The 25,329-nt window shown below is 51.5% G+C and overlaps 1 protein-coding gene across 5 annotated transcripts in view; it reads right to left on the bottom strand.

The window, feature by feature from the left end:
• ATP2B1 (ATPase plasma membrane Ca2+ transporting 1) overlaps positions 1–5,123 on the bottom strand; it is a 207,982-nt gene extending 202,859 nt beyond the window's left edge. For 3 of the 5 annotated variants that reach the window (XM_069764378.1, XM_069764373.1, XM_069764377.1), the window contains exon 1: positions 4,611–5,096. The gene's annotated coding sequence lies outside the window, so the exon portion shown is untranslated. Of the gene's footprint in view, positions 1–1,944; positions 2,006–4,610 lie in introns of those variants that run through there. The other 2 variants (XM_069764375.1, XM_069764376.1) reach the window with 2 other exon arrangements.
• Positions 5,124–25,329: the final 20,206 nt, after the last annotated feature.

Genomic DNA, 25,329 nt, shown 5'->3' with positions numbered 1-25,329 from the left:
ACAGTACATACATGCCTCAGGAGAAATACTTTGTCTGAAAGACTTGTGCATTGGCTCAGAGTGCTGGCCAGAAGCAAGTGAGGAAGGCGCAGGCACTGAAAACCTAGGAGAGGGCAAATAGTACAAAAAATGTATTACCAAAGTGATTGGCATTAAAGATTCCGCCACACTGCGAATATTTCACATTGCTTTGGTGCCTGGAAACTACAGGCATCAGTACCACAATACACGCACAAAAAGTCCTGTTCAGTCATTCCATCAACCTCTGTCTGCCACCAACAAACAAGAATTAAACCGGTTTGTAGACAGAAAAAGCGTCAGCTCGCCAAAACACTAATGAAACTATGGGCCCAATTCATCACTTGTGGGGTTTAGATGGTTATGCCCATCTCCAAGATCATATCCCCATATGTAATAATAATATTAGCAAATACCCACAATTAGAAATGTAGTATAGTTTTTCTGATGTCTCTTTTCTAATGTGCAGGCCCTTAGGTATCTATGGTTACGACCACTGAAATAGTGAGCGTTTGTTGTTAGTGGTCGTAACCATGGATACATAAGGTCTTGTAATGCCTGCACATGAGGTAAGACATCGCGAACCAGAAAAACTATACTACACTTCTACATTTTGGAATAGGATCTTTGAGATGGGAATAACTTTTTAAGTCAATTTTCTTTTTTGTCTTTTTTGTCAACATTCTTCCAAATAATTTTGGCTCATAATCAAAAATGCTTTTTGTCCTTAACATTTTATTGATTTCTTTGCACAAAAAGTCATGTGTTCTAAAATTTTGCAAAATAAAATTGTGCAAAGATTTAAGACTTACAGAAAATCACTTCAGGAGTACTGAAGTGCGTTTGAGCAATAATTTAGTGACTTTAAAATATCACAATTCCATAATCAGCCAAAAAAAAAAAAAAAACTCCATATACAATGGTGAACAAACAAAAAAGAAGAAAAGATGAATACATGATATAGACTTGAAAAAAAGGGCAAATTAAAAGAATAATATACTAATGAAAAACTAGACAAAGTGAAAATGCAATCATGTATCTGGCCCCATGTGTACCGAGAGGTTACACATTCTTTAGTTTAACAAATACGTCGCACACATTTTGATGCAACAAAAGAAACATTAAAACAAGTATCAAGAAAAAGTGACGTTAGAAAGGCTTGAACTACACAAAATGACATTTTTCATGAATGGAAAACATAAAACCCTTAAGATACACAATTTTGTTCCCACTTGGTCATGTAGCACTTTTAATGTCAAGCTATTCTATTCCAGCTTGTCACCTTAGCCGCGCTGGCAGTCTAGGCTTTCAGCAATTGCTGGTGCTGAGCAGACTGTGCAGCATAAAGGGGTTGTCAGGGCCAAAAGGAAAGTTCCCCAGAGGTTTGGAGCTGTAGATAACAATAACAGCGTCCCTAAAACTAAGTGACATTTGCCTACCCGGCACCCACCTGGATGCAGAGAAGGTTGCTGCTAGGTGGTCTTCACCGACTCACGGAATGGTGCAGTTTCCTCTTCCTTTACCAGTGTAGAATACACAGCGGCCTCCGTTGAATACAGGTGGGTGCTGGAGGAAAAGCGAGTATTGCCTATTTTTTACAGCTCAAAACCTCTTTTAGCCTGGACAACCCCTTTAAGTTTTTTTTCCCATTGGTTATATTCATTTTGCAGACAGCTTCAGTCGCTGGATATTTTACTTCACATATGACTGGGCGTTGCTGATCGTAGGAATCAGAAGTTTTTTTAAATTGAAAAAAAAAAAAAATTAAAAATCCGACACGAAGAAATACTGGTTATGTAACACTTAATTCAGTCCAAGAGCCTGATCGATTGGAAAACGTAAATTCTCAATAATTGACGTCTTGAGATGCAAGTCGTTTGAACGATAAAAGCTGGAAACATATAGGTAGATGGCCTTTCTGCAAACCTCAGCTCTATTTCTGGCACATGTAGTCCATGTCACAAGCTCCTAATGCACAACTTGATGTACTGCAACAAAGGATGCTCTGACAGAAGTAGTAATAATGCACAGGCAAGCGAGGAGGGCAGTGCCAAAGCACTTGTGAGAGCAATTAACCAGGCAGGCTAACAATATCAAGTCATGAGTGGCAGGGAGCGGCACTGCTAGTCATTACCAACACACGAATGGAGACGTATAAAGAGCCAGGCTACCCAGGTTAGAAAACACACAACAGGCTCAATACCTGTAGAATAACAACTATGCATCAGCTCGGTCACAGATGGACTAAAATAAACCAACCCACGCTGAAAGTTGACAACCCAAAATTCTTTGAAAAATCGCTCTTCTAGAGGAATCGTCTTTTCAAAGAGTGTTCGCTTCACCAAGTCTAATACTGTGCCAATAAAAGGCATATATTATACATGTCCATATTTGTACACACAGCGTATGCCAAGTCCATTATATATTCATAAACCCGCAGGAAGTCTCTTCAATGGATTCGTCTGCTCACAAAATAAAATTTATAAAAAAAATAAATAAATACAAAAAATAAAAACACCGGACTCTAGTTTATCAATTATATCAAATGGGGTTGTCCACCTTTGGGAGACTTGTTTCCCCCATTAAAAATTTGCACCATTTGGCTTTTACAGGTTCTTTGTTTTCCTGCACATTCAACATTGATGTGGCTATAAAGCAGCAGAAAGGACCTCAGAAAACAATAGAACCGATAAACTCACAGTCATAGCAAGCTCGCTGATTGATTCTCAGTTAACTCATACTGCTGCCAGCAACAGATTGCAATAAAGAAGCTATAAAAGAAACTGTGCATTTTTTTTAATACACCCATAATGCTGTAAATGCATGAATTTAAGATAAAAAAAAAAAAAAGCGTGCACAAAAAGTGGACAACCTCTTTAATTGATGGTCTTGTATCAATGAGTAAGGTGTTCAAGCACCGTGACAGAATGATCTGACCTCTACGGCTAGCACATTTATGTCACATTTATGCCAATGTGCCCAGTGAGACAAGCGGGCAACAATTATAACCACACAGGAAAGACATTAGATGGAACGAGACTGATACAAATCATAACATGGCATTGTGCAAAACCTGGATTATACATCTAAATGATTCGCAGTCTAATCGGGGGAAGGTTCTCACTTCCATCAATGTGCAGGCATCTGTCAGATTCATATGTGCAGTTTAGTCCATGAGCCTGCACACATTCTGAGAAGGCTGCTTAGTACAATGGATCCTACTGCTGCACAATCCTATAGACAATGAATGGTGACGATATAGAATCCGTCGCCTGGCACATTAGCCATCATGCATGAATGATGAGAGGCGGACACCTGCTGTCTCAGAACCAGAAAAAAAAAAAAACTCATTTTCCAACAAGGTGTCCAGAAAGCTCTGGACCCAACACCTGAGATCACCAAGTGAGGACTGCATCAACGTAACTAGACAAGTTGTTTGAGGTGAACGCTTCCATTCTTTTTAATGGCTTCTAACAGAGACTACATGGGGAGAAGACAGTACCCTAAAACATGACAGTAGCCCCAAGACCAGGTGTCTGAGCCAATATAGATAAGACGCCTCCTTTAACAGGTGACAGGGTTTAGAACATAAAAGGGAATATACTCTGCCATATTATCTGCATTACAGCACCCAAAGATGCAGTAGGTAAAAAGGCAACCTCCATAATGGTAACCTGACTCATCCTTAGGACTGCTCATCTAAATCACATAGTCAAGGAGTGTGAAGAGTGAATATCAAAGCTTAGAGATCAAAGCTCAGCACAACTACTGCTCACCTGAGAAGTCACTACCCTGGCCATCAGGAATAGGCAGAAACAGGAGCTTTATTCCCGAAAGACCCTGGGGGTCTTCATCACATTCAGAGCCTCCGATGGCGATGATATCAAGCCTAGCACACACGAGGAGGTGGAATTGACGTCCCGGTCACTAACAAATGCAACCTGCATCGTTTCCCATCGCCTTCTTCTACAGGATGACATTTTACAACATTTTATCAGGATGTACAAACATGGATGAGGAAAAAGGCAACAATGTACCAACGCGTGAGACAGATAGCCATAACAGATCTGTGGCCTTCACATATTTCCACAGGACAGGGGTGGGTAGGTGGCAGATTATGGCAGTGCCCCCAGCACAGGAAGGCTCACCACCAGCTGAAATAGGAAGCGGCCAGGAGACTAATCCCAGCGACTTAATCCCAGCAAGCACACGCAGAAACAACGGTCACAAGCACAATTCATGGCAGTGCCATCAGGATGGGCACACACCAGGGGCACAGCCAGCAGAGCACAGCCCCCCACACCAGGGCAAGGTTACCCAGCACAGACACAGGGTCCAGATCCTCACTCAAGGTCGAAGCAGGCACCGATCAGCCAGTGAGGACCGTCACACGATCAGCTGTGTGCCCCCGGTGCCCCCCACATCATCTCATCCCCCCGTGCCGGCGGCATCAGCAGCGCACTGGCCGGCAAACAATGCGGGGAGGCGGATGATGAGGCGGCGGGCACCGCAGCACAAAGGGCACAGCCCGCACCTGTCAATGACACGGGCAACATGGCTGAGGATGCCAGTCCGCTATGCGGGCCGCTTACCTGGCGAGGAGGCGGTGCAGGTGGAGCCCGGTCCCGGGAGTCAGGTTGTGGGGGAGAGAGGAGGCGCCTGATCACAGCATGGTGTCCCCCGGCTCCCCCGCCGGCCGCTCTCTCCCTCACACGCAGACTGAAGGCGGCAGGAGCAGGAGAAGTGATGGGGGAGGAGGAGGAGGAGGAGTGGTGAGCGGGGGAGGACCGGCACAGACCTGACTGCAATGACAAACACGGCGCCGGCTCCCCTCACAGCGCTGCCGCTCGCCCAGCAGCCGTCACACCGGGCGCTCCGCGGCGCTCGCTATTTTTTAATTGCACGTTGGGAGGAGCGCGGTAAGAAGCCGCCGTACAGGGAGGCGCAGTGCCCTCCTCACACCCCTCCCGCCTGCCCCGGCCGTCACGTGCTCCTCGCTCACCGGCCTGTGACGTCTCGTCCTCAGCGACTCCGCTCGGACATTGGTCCGCGCCCCGGAGCAGGCACCAGCAGAGTGCGCGCCTCCCGCGCTCCCACTCATCGACACGCCCACCCGGCCCGTTCCCGTTGGCTAATTGGTCGTGACGTAGTTATTTCCATGACGTCGACCTGTGGGTTGTGTGTGTCTGTGTGAACCTAGCACAGAGCAGGGAGCTGGCGGCTGTGTGTGCCCGGAGGAGTCAGGACGGTGCCGGCAGAGAGCGTGCAGTGTGTGCCCGGAGGAGTCAGGACGGTGCCGGCAGAGAGCGTGCAGTGCGCGGCTGTGTGTGCCCGGAGGAGTCAGGACGGTGCCGGCAGAGAGCGTGCAGTGTGTGCCCGGAGGAGTCAGGACGGTGCCGGCAGAGAGCGTGCAGTGTGTGCCCGGAGGAGTCAGGACGGTGCCGGCAGAGAGCGTGCAGTGTGTGCCCGGAGGAGTCAGGACGGTGCCGGCAGAGAGCGTGCAGTGTGTGCCCGGAGGAGTCAGGACGGTGCCGGCAGAGAGCGTGCAGTGCGCGGCTGTGTGTGCCCGGAGGAGTCAGGACGGTGCCGGCAGAGTGCGTGCAGTGCACGGCTGTGTGTGCCCGGAGGAGTCAGGACGGTGCCGGCAGAGAGCGTGCAGTGCATGGCTGTGTGTGCCTGGAGGAGTCAGGACGGTGCCGGCAGAGTGCGTGCAGTGCACGGCTGTGTGTGCCCGGAGGAGTCAGGACGGTGCCGGCAGAGTGCGTGCAGTGCACGGCTGTGTGTGCCCGGAGGAGTCAGGACGGTGCCGGCAGAGAGCGTGCAGTGCACGGCTGTGTGTGCCCGGAGGAGTCAGGACGGTGCCGGCAGAGTGCGTGCAGTGCACGGCTGTGTGTGCCCGGAGGAGTCGGGACGCTGCCGGCAGAGTGCGTGCAGTGCACGGCTGTGTGTGCCCGGAGGAGTTAGGACGGTGCCGGCAGAGAGCGTGCAGTGCGCGGCTGTGTGTGCCCGGAGGAGTCAGGACGGTGCCGGCAGAGTGCGTGCAGTGCGCGGCTGTGTGTGCCCGGAGGAGTCAGGACGGTGCCGGCAGAGTGCGTGCAGTGCGCGGCTGTGTGTGCCTGGAGGAGTCAGGACGGTGCCGGCAGAGAGCGTGCAGTGCGCGGCTGTGTGTGCCTGGAGGAGTCAGGACGGTGCCGGCAGAGAGCGTGCAGTGCACGGCTGTGTGTGCCCGGAGGACGGTGCCGGCAGAGTGCGTGCAGTGCGCGGCTGTGTGTGCCCGGAGGAGTCAGGACGGTGCCGGCAGAGTGCGCGGCTGTGTGTGCCTGGAGGAGTCAGCACGGTGCCGGCAGAGTGCGTGCAGTGCACGGCTGTGTGTGCCTGGAGGAGTCAGGACGGTGCCGGCAGAGTGCGTGCAGTGCACGGCTGTGTGTGCCCGGAGGAGTCAGGACGGTGCCGGCAGAGAGCGTGCAGTGCACGGCTGTGTGTGCCCGGAGGAGTCAGGACGGTGCCGGCAGAGAGCGTGCAGTGTGTGCCCGGAGGAGTCAGGACGGTGCCGGCAGAGAGCGTGCAGTGTGTGCCCGGAGGAGTCAGGACGGTGCCGGCAGAGTGCGTGCAGTGCGCGGCTGTGTGTGCCCGGAGGAGTCAGGACGGTGCCGGCAGAGTGCGTGCAGTGCGCGGCTGTGTGTGCCCGGAGGAGTCAGGACGGTGCCGGCAGAGAGCGTGCAGTGCGCGGCTGTGTGTGCCCGGAGGAGTCAGGACGGTGCCGGCAGAGTGCGTGCAGTGCGCGGCTGTGTGTGCCTGGAGGAGTCAGGACGGTGCCGGCAGAGAGCGTGCAGTGCGCGGCTGTGTGTGCCCGGAGGAGTCAGGACGGTGCCGGCAGAGTGCGTGCAGTGCACGGCTGTGTGTGCCCGGAGGAGTCAGGACGGTGCCGGCAGAGAGCGTGCAGTGCATGGCTGTGTGTGCCTGGAGGAGTCAGGACGGTGCCGGCAGAGTGCGTGCAGTGCACGGCTGTGTGTGCCCGGAGGAGTCAGGACGGTGCCGGCAGAGTGCGTGCAGTGCACGGCTGTGTGTGCCCGGAGGAGTCAGGACGGTGCCGGCAGAGAGCGTGCAGTGCACGGCTGTGTGTGCCCGGAGGAGTCAGGACGGTGCCGGCAGAGTGCGTGCAGTGCACGGCTGTGTGTGCCCGGAGGAGTCGGGACGCTGCCGGCAGAGTGCGTGCAGTGCACGGCTGTGTGTGCCCGGAGGAGTTAGGACGGTGCCGGCAGAGAGCGTGCAGTGCACGGCTGTGTGTGCCCGGAGGACGGTGCCGGCAGAGTGCGTGCAGTGCACGGCTGTGTGTGCCCGGAGGAGTCGGGACGCTGCCGGCAGAGTGCGTGCAGTGCACGGCTGTGTGTGCCTGGAGGAGTCAGGACGGTGCCGGCAGAGAGCGTGCAGTGCACGGCTGTGTGTGCCCGGAGGACGGTGCCGGCAGAGTGCGTGCAGTGCGCGGCTGTGTGTGCCCGGAGGAGTCAGGACGGTGCCGGCAGAGTGCGCGGCTGTGTGTGCCTGGAGGAGTCAGCACGGTGCCGGCAGAGAGCGTGCAGTGCACGGCTGTGTGTGCCCGGAGGAGTCAGGACGGTGCCGGCAGAGAGCGTGCAGTGCACGGCTGTGTGTGCCCGGAGGAGTCAGGACGGTGCCGGCAGAGTGCGTGCAGTGCACGGCTGTGTGTGCCCGGAGGAGTCAGGACGCTGCCGGCAGAGTGCGTGCAGTGCACGGCTGTGTGTGCCCGGAGGAGTTAGGACGGTGCCGGCAGAGAGCGTGCAGTGCACGGCTGTGTGTGCCTGGAGGAGTCAGGACGGTGCCGGCAGAGTGCGTGCAGTGCACGGCTGTGTGTGCCCGGAGGAGTCAGGACGGTGCCGGCAGAGTGCGCGGCTGTGTGTGCCCGGAGGAGTCAGCACGGTGCCGGCAGAGAGCGTGCAGTGCACGGCTGTGTGTGCCCGGAGGACGGTGCTGGCAGAGTGCGTGCAGTGCGCGGCTGTGTGTGCCCGGAGGAGTCAGGACGGTGCCGGCAGAGTGCGCGGCTGTGTGTGCCCGGAGGAGTCAGTGCGTGCAGTGCATGGCTGTGTGTGCCTGGAGGAGTCAGGACGGTGCCGGCAGAGTGCGTGCAGTGCACGGCTGTGTGTGCCCGGAGGAGTCAGGACGGTGCCGGCAGAGTGCGTGCAGTGCACGGCTGTGTGTGCCCGGAGGAGTCAGGACGGTGCCGGCAGAGAGCGTGCAGTGCACGGCTGTGTGTGCCCGGAGGAGTCAGGACGGTGCCGGCAGAGTGCGTGCAGTGCACGGCTGTGTGTGCCCGGAGGAGTCAGCACGGTGCCGGCAGAGTGCGTGCAGTGCATGGCTGTGTGTGCCTGGAGGAGTCAGGACGGTGCCGGCAGAGTGCGTGCAGTGCACGGCTGTGTGTGCCCGGAGGAGTCAGGACGGTGCCGGCAGAGTGCGTGCAGTGCACGGCTGTGTGTGCCCGGAGGAGTCAGGACGGTGCCGGCAGAGAGCGTGCAGTGCATGGCTGTGTGTGCCCGGAGGAGTCAGGACGGTGCCGGCAGAGTGCGTGCAGTGCACGGCTGTGTGTGCCCGGAGGAGTCAGGACGCTGCCGGCAGAGTGCGTGCAGTGCACGGCTGTGTGTGCCCGGAGGAGTTAGGACGGTGCCGGCAGAGAGCGTGCAGTGCACGGCTGTGTGTGCCCGGAGGACAGTGCCAGGCAGAGTGCGTGCAGTGCGCGGCTGTGTGTGCCCTGAGGAGTCAAGACGGTGCCGGCAGAGAGCGTGCAGTGTACGGCTGTGTGTGACCGGAGGAGTCAGGACGGTGCTGGCAGAGTGCGTGCAGTGCGCGGCTGTGTGTGCCTGGAGGATTCAGGACAGTGCCGGCAGAGAGCGTGCAGTGCACGGCTGTGTGTGCCCGGAGGAGTCAGGACGGTGCCGGCAGAGAGCGTGCAGTGCGCGGCTGTTTGTGCCCGGAGGAGTCAGGACGGTGCCGGCAGAGAGCGTGCAGTGCGCGGCTGTGTGTGCCCGGAGGAGTCAGGACGGTGCCGGCAGAGTGCGCGGCTGTGTGTGCCCGGAGGAGTCAGGACGGTGCTGGCAGAGTGCGTGCAGTGCGCGGCTGTGTGTGCCTGGAGGATTCAGGACAGTGCCGGCAGAGAGCGTGCAGTGCACGGCTGTGTGTGCCCGGAGGAGTCAGGACGGTGCCGGCAGAGAGCGTGCAGTGCGCGGCTGTTTGTGCCCGGAGGAGTCAGGACGGTGCCGGCAGAGAGCGTGCAGTGCGCGGCTGTGTGTGCCCGGAGGAGTCAGGACGGTGCCGGCAGAGTGCGCGGCTGTGTGTGCCCGGAGGAGTCAGGGCGGTGCCGGCAGAGTGCGTGCAGTGCGCGGCTGTGTGTGCCTGGAGGATTCAGGACGGTGCCGGCAGAGAGCGTGCAGTGCACGGCTGTGTGTGCCCGGAGGAGTCAGGACGGTGCCGGCAGAGTGCGTGCAGTGCACGGCTGTGTGTGCCCGGAGGAGTCAGGACGGTGCCGGCAGAGAGCGTGCAGTGCGCGGCTGTGTGTGCCCGGAGGATTCAGGACGGTGCCGGCAGAGAGCGTGCAGTGCACGGCTGTGTGTGCCCGGAGGAGTCAGGACGGTGCCGGCAGAGTGCGTGCAGTGCGCGGCTGTGTGTGCCTGGAGGAGTCAGGACGGTGCCGGCAGAGAGCGTGCAGTGCGCGGCTGTGTGTGCCCGGAGGAGTCAGGACGGTGCCGGCAGAAAGCGTGCAGTGCGCGGCTGTGTGTGCCCGGAGGAGTCAGGACGGTGCCGGCAGAGTGCGCGGCTGTGTTTGCCCGGAGGAGTCAGGACGGTGCCGGCAGAGTGCGCGGCTGTGTGTGCCCGGAGGAGTCAGCACGGTGCCGGCAGAGTGCGCGGCTGTGTGTGCCCGGAGGAGTCAGGACGGTGCCGGCAGAGAGCGTGCAGTGCACGGCTGTGTGTGCCCGGAGGACGGTGCCGGCAGAGTGCGTACAGTGCGCGGCTGTGTGTGCCTGGAGGAGTCAGGACGGTGCCGGCAGAGAGCGTGCAGTGTACGGCTGTGTGTGCCCGGAGGAGTCAGGACGGTGCCGGCAGAGAGCGTGCAGTGCACGGCTGTGTGTGCCCGGAGGAGTCAGGACGGTGCCGGCAGAGAGCGTGCAGTGCGCGGCTGTGTGCCCGGAGGAGTCAGGACGGTGCCGGCAGAGAGCGTGCAGTGCGCGGCTGTGTGTGCCCGGAGGACGGTGCCTGACAGTGCGTGCAGTGCGCGGCTGTGTGTGCCCGGAGGAGTCAGGACGGTGCTAGGCAGAGTGCGTGCAGTGCACGGCTGTGTGTGCCTGGAGGACAGTGCGTGGCTGTGTGTGCCCGGAGGACCGTGCCTGACAGAGTGCGTGCAGTGCGCGGCTTTGTGTGCCCGGAGGACAGTGCCTGACAGAGTGCGTGCAGTGCGCGGCTTTGTGTGCCCGGAGGACAGTGCGTGGCTGTGTGTGCCTGGAGGATGGTGCTGGGCAGAGTGTGTGCATTACGCTGCTGTGTGTTCCCAGAGTCAGGACAGTGCCTGACAGAGTGCGTGCAGTGCATGGCTGTGTGTGCCCAGAGGACGGTGCCGGGCAGAGTGCGTGCAGTGCGCTGCTGTGTGTGCCCGGAGGAGTCAGGACGGTGCCGGCAGAGAGCGTGCAGTGCGCGGCTGTGTGTGCCCGGAGGAGTCAGGACGGTGCCGGCAGAGAGCGTGCAGTGCGCGGCTGTGTGTGCCCAGAGGACGCTGCCTGACAGAGTGCGTGCAGTGCGCGGCTGTGTGTGCCTGGAGGATTCAGGACAGTGCCGGCAGAGAGCGTGCAGTGCACGGCTGTGTGTGCCCGGAGGAGTCAGGACGGTGCCGGCAGAGAGCGTGCAGTGCGCGGCTGTTTGTGCCCGGAGGAGTCAGGACGGTGCCGGCAGAGAGCGTGCAGTGCGCGGCTGTGTGTGCCCGGAGGAGTCAGGACGGTGCCGGCAGAGTGCGCGGCTGTGTGTGCCCGGAGGAGTCAGGACGGTGCTGGCAGAGTGCGTGCAGTGCGCGGCTGTGTGTGCCTGGAGGATTCAGGACAGTGCCGGCAGAGAGCGTGCAGTGCACGGCTGTGTGTGCCCGGAGGAGTCAGGACGGTGCCGGCAGAGAGCGTGCAGTGCGCGGCTGTTTGTGCCCGGAGGAGTCAGGACGGTGCCGGCAGAGAGCGTGCAGTGCGCGGCTGTGTGTGCCCGGAGGAGTCAGGACGGTGCCGGCAGAGTGCGCGGCTGTGTGTGCCCGGAGGAGTCAGGGCGGTGCCGGCAGAGTGCGTGCAGTGCGCGGCTGTGTGTGCCTGGAGGATTCAGGACGGTGCCGGCAGAGAGCGTGCAGTGCACGGCTGTGTGTGCCCGGAGGAGTCAGGACGGTGCCGGCAGAGTGCGTGCAGTGCACGGCTGTGTGTGCCCGGAGGAGTCAGGACGGTGCCGGCAGAGAGCGTGCAGTGCGCGGCTGTGTGTGCCCGGAGGATTCAGGACGGTGCCGGCAGAGAGCGTGCAGTGCACGGCTGTGTGTGCCCGGAGGAGTCAGGACGGTGCCGGCAGAGTGCGTGCAGTGCGCGGCTGTGTGTGCCTGGAGGAGTCAGGACGGTGCCGGCAGAGAGCGTGCAGTGCGCGGCTGTGTGTGCCCGGAGGAGTCAGGACGGTGCCGGCAGAAAGCGTGCAGTGCGCGGCTGTGTGTGCCCGGAGGAGTCAGGACGGTGCCGGCAGAGTGCGCGGCTGTGTTTGCCCGGAGGAGTCAGGACGGTGCCGGCAGAGTGCGCGGCTGTGTGTGCCCGGAGGAGTCAGCACGGTGCCGGCAGAGTGCGCGGCTGTGTGTGCCCGGAGGAGTCAGGACGGTGCCGGCAGAGAGCGTGCAGTGCACGGCTGTGTGTGCCCGGAGGACGGTGCCGGCAGAGTGCGTACAGTGCGCGGCTGTGTGTGCCTGGAGGAGTCAGGACGGTGCCGGCAGAGAGCGTGCAGTGTACGGCTGTGTGTGCCCGGAGGAGTCAGGACGGTGCCGGCAGAGAGCGTGCAGTGCACGGCTGTGTGTGCCCGGAGGAGTCAGGACGGTGCCGGCAGAGAGCGTGCAGTGCGCGGCTGTGTGCCCGGAGGAGTCAGGACGGTGCCGGCAGAGAGCGTGCAGTGCGCGGCTGTGTGTGCCCGGAGGACGGTGCCTGACAGTGCGTGCAGTGCGCGGCTGTGTGTGCCCGGAGGAGTCAGGACGGTGCTAGGCAGAGTGCGTGCAGTGCACGGCTGTGTGTGCCTGGAGGACAGTGCGTGGCTGTGTGTGCCCGGAGGACCGTGCCTGACAGAGTGCGTGCAGTGCGCGGCTTTGTGTGCCCGGAGGACAGTGCCTGACAGAGTGCGTGCAGTGCGCGGCTTTGTGTGCCCGGAGGACAGTGCGTGGCTGTGTGTGCCTGGAGGATGGTGCTGGGCAGAGTGTGTGCATTACGCTGCTGTGTGTTCCCAGAGTCAGGACAGTGCCTGACAGAGTGCGTGCAGTGCATGGCTGTGTGTGCCCAGAGGACGGTGCCGGGCAGAGTGCGTGCAGTGCGCTGCTGTGTGTGCCCGGAGGAGTCAGGACGGTGCCGGCAGAGAGCGTGCAGTGCGCGGCTGTGTGTGCCCGGAGGAGTCAGGACGGTGCCGGCAGAGAGCGTGCAGTGCGCGGCTGTGTGTGCCCAGAGGACGCTGCCTGACAGAGTGCGTGGCTGTGTGTGCCCGGAGGACGGTGCCGGGCTGAGTGCGTGCAGTGCGTTGCTGTGTGTGCCCAGAGGATGGTGCGTGGCTGTGTGTGCCCGTAGGACGGTGCTGGGCAGAGTGCGTGGCTGTGTGTGCCCAGAGAACTGTGCTGGGCAGAGTGCGTGCAGTGTGTGACCGGAGGACGGGAGCTGGCAGAGTGCGTGCAGTGTGCGGCTGTGTGTGCCGGCAGAGTGCGTGCAGTGAGACATACTGATAGGGAATGTAGATTGTGAGCTCCAATGAGGACAGTGCTGATAGTGTATGTAAAGCGCTGTGGAGTTAATGGCGCTATATAAGTGAGCAAAATAAATAAAAATAGTCTACAGCCAGATCTGTACAACTACTTCTTTTGCAGGTTTATCACACTTAAATATTTCAGATCAGCAAACTAATTTAAATATTAAAGGTAACACAAGTAAACACAAAATGCAGTTTTTAAATGAAGATCTTTATTATTAAGGCTGCCATCACACTAGCAGTATTTGGTCAGCATTTTACATCCGTATTTGTAAGCCAAAACCAGGAGTGGGTGATAAATGCAGAAGTGGTGCATATGTTTCTATTATACTTTTCCTCTATTTGTTCCACTCCTGGTTTTGGCTTACAAATACTGATGTAAAATACTGACCAAATACTGCTAGTGTGACGGCAGACTAAGGGAAATAGAAATCCAAACCTACAGGGCCCTGTGTGGAACAAGTGATTGCCCCTAGACCTAATTGGTTGGACCACCCTTTGTAGCAACAACTGCAATCGAGTGTTTGTGGTAACCGACAAGGAGTCTTTTACAATGTTCAGGAGGAATTTTGGCCCACTCATCTTTGCAGAATTGCAATTCAGCCACATTGGATGGTTTCCGAGCAAAAACCACCTTTCTTAGGTCATGACACATCATCTCAATTGGATTAAGGTCAGGACTTGATTAGGCCACTCCAAAGTCTTAATTTAGTTTTTCTTCATTCAGAGGTGGACTTGCTGGTGTGTTTTGGATCATTGCTTTGCTGCATAACCCAAATTCCCTTCAGCTTCAGGTCACAAACAGATGGCCAGGATTTTTTGGTAGACTACAGAAATCATGGTCTAATTTACCACAGCAAGTCTTCCAGGTCCTGAAGCAGCAAAAGACCCCTAGACCATCACACTACCACCACCATATTTTACTGTTGGTATGATGTTCCTTTTCTGAAACGCTGTGTTACTTCTATGCCAGATGAAATGGGACATACACCTTACAAAAAGTTCAACTTTTATCTCATCAGTCAATAGAGTATTCTCCAAAAAGGCTTGGCAATCATCAAGATGTTTTCTGGCAAAACTGAGACAACACTTTATGTTCTTATTGCTCAGCAGTGGTTTTCCCTTGGAACTCTGTCATGCAGGCCATTTTTGCCTAGTCTCTTTCTTAGGCTGGGGTCACACACAACGAGATACGGCCGAGTCTCGCAGGTTAAAACCAAGCTCTGGCACCGGCACTCCAGAGCGGAGCGTGCAGCCACATAGCAATACATGGAGCCGCACGCTCCACTATTGAGTCCCGGTGCCAGAGCTTGTTTTTAACCTGCGAGACTCGGTCGTATCTCGCTGTAGTGTGACTCCGGCCTCATGGTGGTGTCATGAACACTGACCTTAACTGAGGATTAGTCGTCGCTGCGCTCTTGGGGTAATTTTGGTCAGGTTTATCGCTGTTCCATGTTTTCACCATTTGTGGATAATGGCTCTCACTGTGGTTTGCTGGAGTCTCAAAGCTTTAGAAATGTCTTTATAACCTTTTCCAGATTGATGGATCTGAATTACTTTGTTTCTCATTTGTTCCAGAGTTTCTTTGGAATGTGGCATGATGCCTAGCTTTTGAGGAACTTTTGGTCTACTTCACTTTGTCAGACAGGTCCTATTTAAGTGATTTCTTGATTGAGAGCAGGTGTGGCAGTAATCAGGCCTGGGTGTGGCTAGCAAATTTGAACTCTGCTTCCCAAAGATGTGATAAGCCACAGTTAATTTATATTTTAAGGGGGGGGAATCACTTTTTCACACAGGACCCTGTAGGTTTGGATTTCTTTTCAACGTAATAATAGACCTTTTATTTAAAAACTGCATTTTATGCTTACTTGTGTTACCTTTGTCCAATATTTAAATGTGTTTGGTGATCTGAAACATTTAAAGGGACTCTGTCACCTGAATTTGGCGGGCTATGTAAATGCCCTGTGTCCGGTCCGATGGGCGGTGTTTCCTCTTCTTTCATTCACCCCTTCCTTTCCTGCTGGCCGCAATATTTTCTTGAAATTGAGTAAGTTTCCTCGTAGTTCACGTGTGCGCAATGCGATCTTGCCTTGCGCACGCGCAGTATGCTTTGCCCAACTGCGGGCAAAGCCGAAAAGCATTAGTGTGCGTGCTAAGTCTTCTGGGTAATTTCGCAATGCATCTCTGGGAACGGAAGCTGGCGGTAGCCGCGCATGGCTCGGCAGACTAAGGAAGGTGAGAATAGCAGGGGGTTTTTTTTAAATTATTTTTAACATTACATCTTTTTACTATTGATGCTGCATAGGCACCATCAATAGTAAAAAGTTGGGGACAAACAGGGTTAATAGCAGCGTTAATGGAGTGCGTTACCCGCGGCATCACGCGGTCCGTTAACGCTGACATTAACCCTGTGTGAGCGCTGAGTGGAGGGGTGTATGGAGCGGGCGCCGGGCACTGACTGGATGGAAGTAGGGAGGGACTAATTCTCGGCTGGACTGTGGCTGTCGCTGATTGGTCACGGCAGCCAGGACAGGCAGCTGGCGAGACCAATCAGCGACGCGGGATTTCCGGGACAGAAAGACAGACGGAAGTACCCCTTAGATAATTATATAGTAGATTTTCTTCAGTTTGGATGGTAATGTATGTGATCTATTGGAGTCCAGTATTGCTGTATTTTCCCTCAGATGCACTGATCTAGTTCACCAGTCGTTTCAGAAATCCCCTCTTTTACAGTGACTCAGAAATGAGGCCCTAGTCAGATACCCAAAGGAGAATCAAATACTATACTTAGCGGCTGAAATTAAAAATAGGATTAATTCCCTTAGGATTAAACTGGAATAAGGACAGAACGGCATTCTACTATTGTGGCCATAATTCTCCTCCTTTGTCTGATGGGCTTGATAGCTGATTTTGTGGTTTACACTTGTCGTCCTGTTTCTGGAGTGAAACAGCAGGAGCCATTTACAGTGTTTCACAAACAGCAAATACAGTGGCTTGTGACAGTACATCTGAATTCTAGAGTTGAGCTGCCTGGTTCATCATTTTCTTACGAGATGAATCATTGAAAGGTAAAGTCTTGATTTTTATGATCTTGTAGTGAATTTCATACTATAAATAAACCTATTTTAATTACAAGCCTAAACACTTTTCCAATGTGCTTCATATTTCACACCCTTCTCTCTCTACTGTAACTTCCAGTCTGTTGGTTTTTTACTTCCGATGATGATTCATTTGATTCTCCCATCATGAACCAAGAGATCCCAAATGGATTATCAGGGGGTAGGGCTGCTGCTGTCGCTTGCCTTTTCTTGTTGAAATGAAGCATCATCAGGAGGCAGCGCTCCTGTCACTCCCCACAGCTGTTTTCCCTGCATTGAAACTGAGCATCATAAGGCACGTCCTTTTCAGAGGCTGAGCCTTTTCTACCGACCATGCGCCCGTTTTCAGTTCTGATGCATGCCCAATAAAGGAAGTTGACGAGATGGCGAAGGTGCGTGCGGCCGGTAGAGAGACCACATTGAGCATGCGTTGAAACTACCAACTGACGCATGCTCAGTAGAAAAGACAGCCCTGCCTGACAATAAGGAAGTGCCTGATGATGTCCCATTGCAAGGCAGGTAAAGCAAATGTGGGGAATGCCCACAACGCCGCCCCCCAATGACACTAGATTTCAGGTAGGAAAAGAATGCAGTATGAGTGACTGCTGTTCCCTCAATACTATCCATTTGAAAATCCTGAGTGTGTGCTGGAGATTCAAATGAATCACCATTGTAAGTAAGAAAAAAAAAACACAGACTGGAAGTTAGACTAGCGATGGAAGGGCAGGGAATTTGTAGATGAAGTACCGCACATTAGAAAAGTAGTTAGCTTAATAATTAAAACAGGTATCCATACAGCATGAAATAGCTACAAGTGTCTGACAACCCCATTAAGAAGGGACGTTTATAAAGTTTTTTTCTGCCCACTCTTCCATAAAGGCCACCTCAATGGAGTGTACGGCTTATTGTTGTCGTATGGACAGATACTCCAGTCTCTGCTTGGGAACTCTGCAGCTTCTTTTTATTATTATTTATATAGCACCATTGATTCCATGGTGCTGTACATGAGAAGGGGTTACATACAAATTACAGATATTACCTACAGGAAAGATATATATCTTGGTACCTACACAGATATTACCTACAGAAAGCAAACTATCAATGACGGACTGATACAGAGGGGCGAGGACCCTGCCCTTGCGGGCTTCCTTTCTACAGGATTATGGGGAAGGAGACAGTAGGTTGAGGGTTGCAGGAGCTCCGGTGTTGGTGAGGCGGTAGCTTCGGTAGTGAGGAGGCAGCGGGGTCAGTGCAGACTGTAAGCTTTAATGAAGAGATGGGTTTTCAGGTTCCTTCTGAAGGATCCGAATGTTGTTGATAGTCGGATGTGTTGGGGCAAGGAATTCCAGAGGATGGGGGATATTCGGGAGAAGTCTTGGAGGTGATTAGGTGAGAAACGAATAAGTGTGGAGAGAAGGAGGTCTTGGGAGGACTGAGGATTGCGTGAGGGAAGATATCGGTAGATTAGTTCAGAGATATATGGAGGAGACTGGTTATGGATGGCTTTGTAGGTCATTATTAGTAATTTGAACTGGATACTCTGAGGGAATGGGAGCCTGTGAAGGGATTTGCAGAGGGGGGAAGCGGAGGAGCAGTGAGGAGAGAGATGAATTATTCAGGCAGCAGAGTTAAGGATGGACTGGAGAGGTGCAAGGGTGTTACCAGGGAGGCCACAGAAAAGGATGTTCCAGTAGTCGAGGCGGGAGATGATGAGGGCATGCACATGCATTTTAGCAGATTGTCGGTTGAGGAAAGGATGGATTCTGGAGATATTTTTGAGCTGGAGGCGGCAGGAGGTGGAAAGAGCTTGGATTTGCGGTCTGAAGGACAGGGCAGAGTCAAGGGTTACTCCGAGGCAGCGGACTTCCGGTACGGGGGTAAGAGTGATGTCGTTAATTGCAATAGATAGGTCAGGTAAGAAAGATCTATGAGATGGAGGAAAGATGTTGAGTTCACATAGCTGCTCACCAGAATATGCTAGAGACCGTCCGTGCCTGGAATTCAGTGACTGACTACCACGTATAAGCACATGTAGAAACAAGATCTTTCTGGCACAGGAGTCCTTTTCTTAAAAAGTTATTTTCTTTATTCAGACATCTTCATCAGTAAAGACAATACATACGGGGGGGGGGGACCCCCAACACCTGACGCGTTTCAGACCCGTTAAAAACGGTCCTTTCTCAAAAGCATACAAACATAAAATGAGCAATTCCTTTTGTGTTCTTATCCACTGCTGCAGCACAAGTGATTAATTAGAAAGACTGCCACCTATTTATCAACCATTACATTGTTCATGGAGTGCAGTCCTAAAAAAAAAAAGAGAAACGCATGATGATATCCTGATACCACATTAACTGTGTGTATGCGTTCCAATCACGTGCATGTTAGATAAAGATATCTTTATAAATTCATCAGTATGAACTGGCAAAGCTGAGATTATGTTCAATGAAAAAAACAACCCCAGCACAGCAATGAGTTATACAAAAAACTTTACAACATAATTCAAGAGACATAAAAAAAAAAAGATTAATATCATAACATTTCCAAAAAAAGAGATCTAATAAAAATACAAAAGGTCATTCTTATAATTAAGACCTTCTGGGAAGCGTGCATTCATGGCCAATATCCAAAAAGCTTCCCAGCAACGAAGTGCACACTCCCAATCACCTCCCCTGGTTGGTCTCTTTGCTGCCTCTCGGATTAATGCCCTCCTTGCCCGGGCTGGGAGTTTTGGTGGGTGGTCCTCTCTTGGCAGGTTTGTTGTGGTACCATGTTTTTTCCATTTGATGCTAATGGATTTGCTCCAGGAGATCATCAGAGATATTTTTTTCATAACCCAACCCTGACTTGTACCTAACAACTTTGTCCCTGACTTGTTTGGAGATCTCCTTGGTCTTCATGGGGTTGTTTGGTTAGTGGTGCCTCTTGCCTACTGGTGTTGCAGCCTCTGTGGCCTTTCAGAAATGGTGTGTATATACTGACAGGCCGTGGGATTGCACATAGGTGGACTTCCTTTCACTAAGCATATAACTTATGAAGGTAATTCCTTACATTAGAAATTTTTAAGGGCTTTACCGCAAAAAGGGTGACTACATATGCACATGCCAATTTTTAGTTGATCCCATAAATTTAATTCATGACTAGATTTTTCTCACTTCACCACCTTAGACTATTAAGTGCTGATGTATCACACACAAATTGGATTACAAACATATTTAAATACAGCTTGTAATGTAAGAAGATAGGTAAAAAGCCAAGGTGGTGAATTCTTTCACAAGTTGTTGTAGCTATTATATTCATGTACAGCTTTATCTCTGTATTCCCACCACACTTGTAGATTGTCCTTTGTCTGTGAAATCTCCCCTCCCTGAAGACTTGGATGCTGCTCTCCCTCTCTGATCTGACATGAATTTCTACCGCTCCATGCTGCTATCTCTAAGGAAGGGGAGAGCCTACATACCCATGAGCAGCATGCTGTCAGATCTAGGACAACAAATTATGTGAAGGAGCTGGATAGACTCTGCAGCTGCAAAAAGGTAAGAACTTTGTAATGAACTCTACTTAAAAGGTTGCTCAATTTTACATTTAGAAAGTGTCCGTATCCTTTAAGGTAATACAAGGGTAATTTCTACATTTTACATTTCTAAATGTTTAATTGTATGCAAACATTTCAAGATTGCCAAAGCCTGTCTATAAAAATTCCGCTCAGATCCTTTGATGTGAATATTTTTCATAAACTCTATTTCAGATTTGTAATTTACGGAGTCCCTGAAGGATACAGTATGTAGGCCATAGCGGAATCAAGTAGAAATAAAGGCTTCACAGATTTTTTTTTAGCACATGGCTTGCTTGCTTACTGCTTGCGCAGAAAAAGTACAATAAATAATGTATCTGATCATTTTCCTCTATTTTAATAAAATGTACTACCGGGCAAGGTGTTCACATCCGTACGCTATAACATGCGCATAGAAGTGCTGGCTACCTTGACAGCAGCCTTGGTTCAGCATAAGTGTATATTCTTATTTAAAAATAATGCTAAAACTATAATATAATTATAAAAGTAAAAGTGCACCTATTTATTTCACTACTTGGCATTACCTACTTATTATAAAGTCATCATCAACAGAACAACCAGCTTGTGTGAGAAAGTGATATAGTAGCTAGGCCGAAGAAAATGAGGGCCATGGAACAAAATCAGATACACTACTGAATTAGCCCATAACACTTCAAAGGGTTTTCTAAAATATCGCAATCTGCCCATACAATACAGATTAAGTAAGTAAAAAATGATATCCCTGCCATTCCACTATAGAGTCTCTGCCCTCCCCACTGATTTTTGGTTTACTTGGCTGCTTTGGTGATATCCCGTATACCCCACGTTTCCGCTGCAGTCAATCACTGGCCTCAGTAGACTTGTTCTGAGTATTGCGGAGCCCACTGGCTGCAGCAGCCATCAGGGCTTACAGGAAATCACTGATATAGACAGGCAGCAGTGTGGATTAAATGGTTATTTCTCTAGTCACCTTCCACGACGGCATATGGAGGTTGTCTCTTTGCCCTAATGGGGAACAGGAAACACAGAGAGGTTTAAAAGGACCTCCCACCTGCCAGTGTCTTTCCTGTTCCCCATGGGACAGGGAGAGGTCTCCAGGTGCTGTTGTGGCCGGCGACTGCGGTACCTTTGTGCAGGCTCTGCCTGTTGTAGCCGGGCAGCTGATGGTCGCGCTCCGCCTCCTCCCCTGCTGCTCCCGTCGTCCTGCTATGCAGGTGCCTCAGGGACCCCCTCCAGGCCTTCCCGCGCCCCCACGAGGGCAAAGCAGGCCTGGGATCCCTCGCCGGGCTCCTCCATGAGCTGCTCGGCGTTCTCCCCCTCCATTGCCGGCTCGGCGTTCCGGATGTGACGTCGGCGGTCTCGCGCGTCACTTCCGGTCCTTCGTTCTCCTGGAAGCCGCTTCTTCCGGGTTCGCCGACCGGCGTGTCGGACTGATGGCGTCCCCTCACATGGATCCCGGAGGGGGAGGGGGAACTGTTGATTGCTGGAGGCAGGTGCGGACAGCGTTCTTAAACCCTGCTGAACCACCACTGAGGTAAGACTATTTTTCCCAGTATGGATTGTTCCTTGTGCCCTGCATCTGCGGAGCCCAGCGCTACCCCTGCTACAGTAAGTGTTTTGCAGGGATAGGATCCGGGAGGTAGTACCTATAGGGGGTTTAATGTCCTCACTCCCCTCTCCCTTGTCATTTCAGGGAGAGAAGTCTGCCCCTAAAGCCGCTATTAAAAAGAAGTGCCCAGTCTGTTCTACTAAATTCCCTCTTAACTGGGACAAAAGACTCTGCCAGCCATGTACTGACAAGATTGTAAAAGCTGAGCAACCATCTCTGCTGGATGAAATTCGCTCCTTAGTAAAACAGGAGGTGCAATCTTCGTTAGCAGCTTTTACTACTCCTCCACCTCCGCCACCACATTCCCCAGCTAAAAAGAGAAAAATTCAGGTGGTCGAATCGGACTCTGATTCAGACCTCTCCCATACTTCATCTGTGGGCTGGGAAGATCCTGTATCACCTAAAGATGAGGTCAGGAAATACCTCTTTTCCTCAGATTATATTGAGGATTTAGTATCTGCTGTCCGTAATACTATGGGCCTAGAAGAGGAATATGAACCACAGTCCGTACAGGATCAGATGTTTGGTGGACTCAGATCGGAGAAGAGAGTGGGGTTCCCGGTGCACGCTAACATCGTTAGTATGATTAATCAGGAATGGGAACAGCCTGAGAAACACCTCACTACCCCTGCAGAAATGAAGCATAGATTTCCTCTAGAGGGTGAAGTAATCAAATTGGACATTCCAAAGGTTGATGTGCAGGTGGCTAGAGTCGCCAAAAGAACATAGTAACATAGTTAGTAAGGCCGAAAAAAGACATTTGTCCATCCAGTTCAGCCTATATTCCATCATAATAAATCCCCAGATCTACGTCCTTCTACAGAACCTAATTGTATGATACAATATTGTTCTGCTCCAGGAAGACATCCAGGCCTCTCTTGAACCCCTCGACTGAGTTCGCCATCACCACCTCCTCAGGCAAGCAATTCCAGATTCTCACTGCCCTAACAGTAAAGAATCCTCTTCTATGTTGGTGGAAAAACCTTCTCTCCTCCAGACGCAAAGAATGCCCCCTTGTGCCCGTCACCTTCCTTGGTATAAACAGATCCTCAGCGAGATATTTGTATTGTCCCCTTATATACTTATACATGGTTATTAGATCGCCCCTCAGTCGTCTTTTTTCTAGACTAAATAATCCTAATTTCGCTAATCTATCTGGGTATTGTAGTTCTCCCATCCCCTTTATTAATTTTGTTGCCCTCCTTTGTACTCTCTCTAGTTCCATTATATCCTTCCTGAGCACCGGTGCCCAAAACTGGACACAGTACTCCATGTGCGGTCTAACTAGGGATTTGTACAGAGGCAGTATAATGCTCTCATCATGTGCATCCAGACCTCTTTTAATGCACCCCATGATCCTGTTTGCCTTGGCAGCTGCTGCCTGGCACTGGCTGCTCCAGGTAAGTTTATCATTAACTAGGATCCCCAAGTCCTTCTCCCTGTCAGATTTACCCAGTGGTTTCCCATTCAGTGTGTAATGGTGACATTGATTCCTTCTTCCCATGTGTATAACCTTACATTTATCATTGTTAAACCTCATCTGCCACCTTTCAGCCCAAGTTTCCAACTTATCCAGATCCATCTGTAGCAGAATACTATCTTCTCTTGTATTAACTGCTTTACATAGTTTTGTATCATCTGCAAATATCGATATTTTACTGTGTAAACCTTCTACCAGATCATTAATGAATATGTTGAAGAGAACAGGTCCCAATACTGACCCCTGCGGTACCCCACTGGTCACAGCGACCCAGTTAGAGACTATACCATTTATAACCACCCTCTGCTTTCTATCACTAAGCCAGTTACTAACCCATTTACACACATTTTCCCCCAGACCAAGCATTCTCATTTTGTGTACCAACCTCTTGTGCGGCACGGTATCAAACGCTTTGGAAAAATCGAGATATACCACGTCCAATGACTCACCGTGGTCCAGCCTATAGCTTACCTCTTCATAAAAACTGATTAGATTGGTTTGACAGGAGCGATTTCTCATAAACCCATGCTGATATGGAGTTAAACAGTTATTCTCATTGAGATAATCCAGAATAACATCCCTCAGAAACCCTTCAAATATTTTACCAACAATAGAGGTTAGACTTACTGGCCTATAATTTCCAGGTTCACTTTTAGAGCCCTTTTTGAATATTGGCACCACATTTGCTATGCGCCAGTCCTGCGGAACAGACCCTGTCGCTATAGAGTCACTAAATATCAGAAATAATGGTTTATCTATTACATTACTTAGTTCTCTCAGTACTCGTGGGTGTATGCCATCCGGACCCGGAGATTTATCTATTTTAATCTTTTTTAGCCGGTTTCGCACCTCTTCTTGGGTTAGATTGGTGACCCTTAATATAGGGTTTTCATTGTTTCTTGGGATTTCACCTAGCATTTTATTTTCCACCGTGAATACCGTGGAGAAGAAGGTGTTTAATATGTTTAGCTTTTTCCTCGTCATCTACAACCATTCTTTCCTCACTATTTTTTAAGGGGCCTACATTTTCAGTTTTTATTCTTTTACTATTGATATAGTTGAAGAACAGTTTGGGATTAGTTTTACTCTCCTTAGCAATGTGCTTCTCTGTTTCCTTTTTGGCAGCTTTAATTAGTTTTTTAGATAAAGTATTTTTCTCCCTATAGTTTTTTAGAGCTTCAATGGTGCCATCCTGCTTTAGTAGTGCAAATGCTTTCTTTTTACTGTTAATTGCCTGTCTTACTTCTTTGTTTAGCCACATTGGGTTTTTCCTATTTCTAGTCCTTTTATTCCCACAAGGTATAAACCGCTTACACTGCCTATTTAGGATGTTCTTAAACATTTCCCATTTATTATCTGTATTCTTATTTCTGAGGATATTGTCCCAGTCTACCAGATTAAGGGCATCTCTAAGCTGGTCAAACTTTGCCTTCCTAAAGTTCAGTGTTTTTGTGACTCCCTGACAAGTCCCCCTAGTGAAAGACAGGTGAAACTGTACAATATTGTGGTCGCTATTTCCTAGATGCCCGACCACCTGCAGATTTGTTATTCTGTCAGGTCTATTAGATAGTATTAGGTCTAAAAGTGCTGCTCCTCTGGTTGGATTCTGCACCAATTCAGCACTCCCTTTTGAGGATTCTTCACAATTAAAGGATCCTATGGACAGAAAGATTGAAAGTCTCCTAAAGAAATCTTGGGAAACTTCTACGTCTATCCTTAAGGCCAATGTCGCTTCCACTTGTGTTGCCAGGGCCCTCTCCTGCTGGTTGGAGAAATTAGAGTCTCATATACAGGTCCTTCTCAAAAAATTAGCATATAGTGTTAAATTTCATTATTTACCATAATGTAATGATTACAATTAAACTTTCATATATTATAGATTCATTATCCACCAACTGAAATTTGTCAGGTCTTTTATTGTTTTATTGTAATCATTACATTATGGTAAATAATGAAATTTAACGCTATATGCTAATTTTTTGAGAAGGACCTGTATCTCAGGGTACCCCGAGAGGTGAGTTATTAGATTCACTTCCCATCCTGCATAGAGCCTCTGGGTTTCTGGCTGACGCTTCTCTAGAATCTGTTAGAGTGGCTGCCAGATCTCTCGTACTCTCCAACTCTGCTTGAAGAGCCCTCTGGCTTAAAATATGGAGCGGTGATATCACCTCAAAGGCCAAGTTGTGTGCTATACCCTTTAAGGGAGATTATGTTTTCGGTCCGGCCTTAGACGATATTCTTGACAAGGCTACTGACAAGAAAAAGGCACTCCCGAAGCAAAAACAACCGAGAAAGCGGTTTTTTCGTGCCCCACAGTCTCAGCCCCCTCAAAGAGGGAAAGGCAATACCGGCAGGTGGAGTTACGCAAAAGGTAGAGGGAAAAATATTTTTGTACCCCAGCAGCAGCAGCAACAGTCCCAACAGGACAAGCAATGACTCCGACCCGGTAGGGGAGAGACTCTCGAAATATGTGGGTCAGTGGGAAAATATCACCAGTTCCCACTGGGTCCTCAATGTCATCAAGGAGGGCCTATTAATAGAGTTAATTTCTTTCTCCCCTCAGGGT

This window comes from Ranitomeya imitator, chromosome 4 (assembly GCF_032444005.1).
Source record: "Ranitomeya imitator isolate aRanImi1 chromosome 4, aRanImi1.pri, whole genome shotgun sequence".
Classification (NCBI taxonomy): domain Eukaryota; kingdom Metazoa; phylum Chordata; class Amphibia; order Anura; family Dendrobatidae; genus Ranitomeya; species Ranitomeya imitator.
This window is presented reverse-complemented; position numbering and strand designations above follow the sequence as displayed.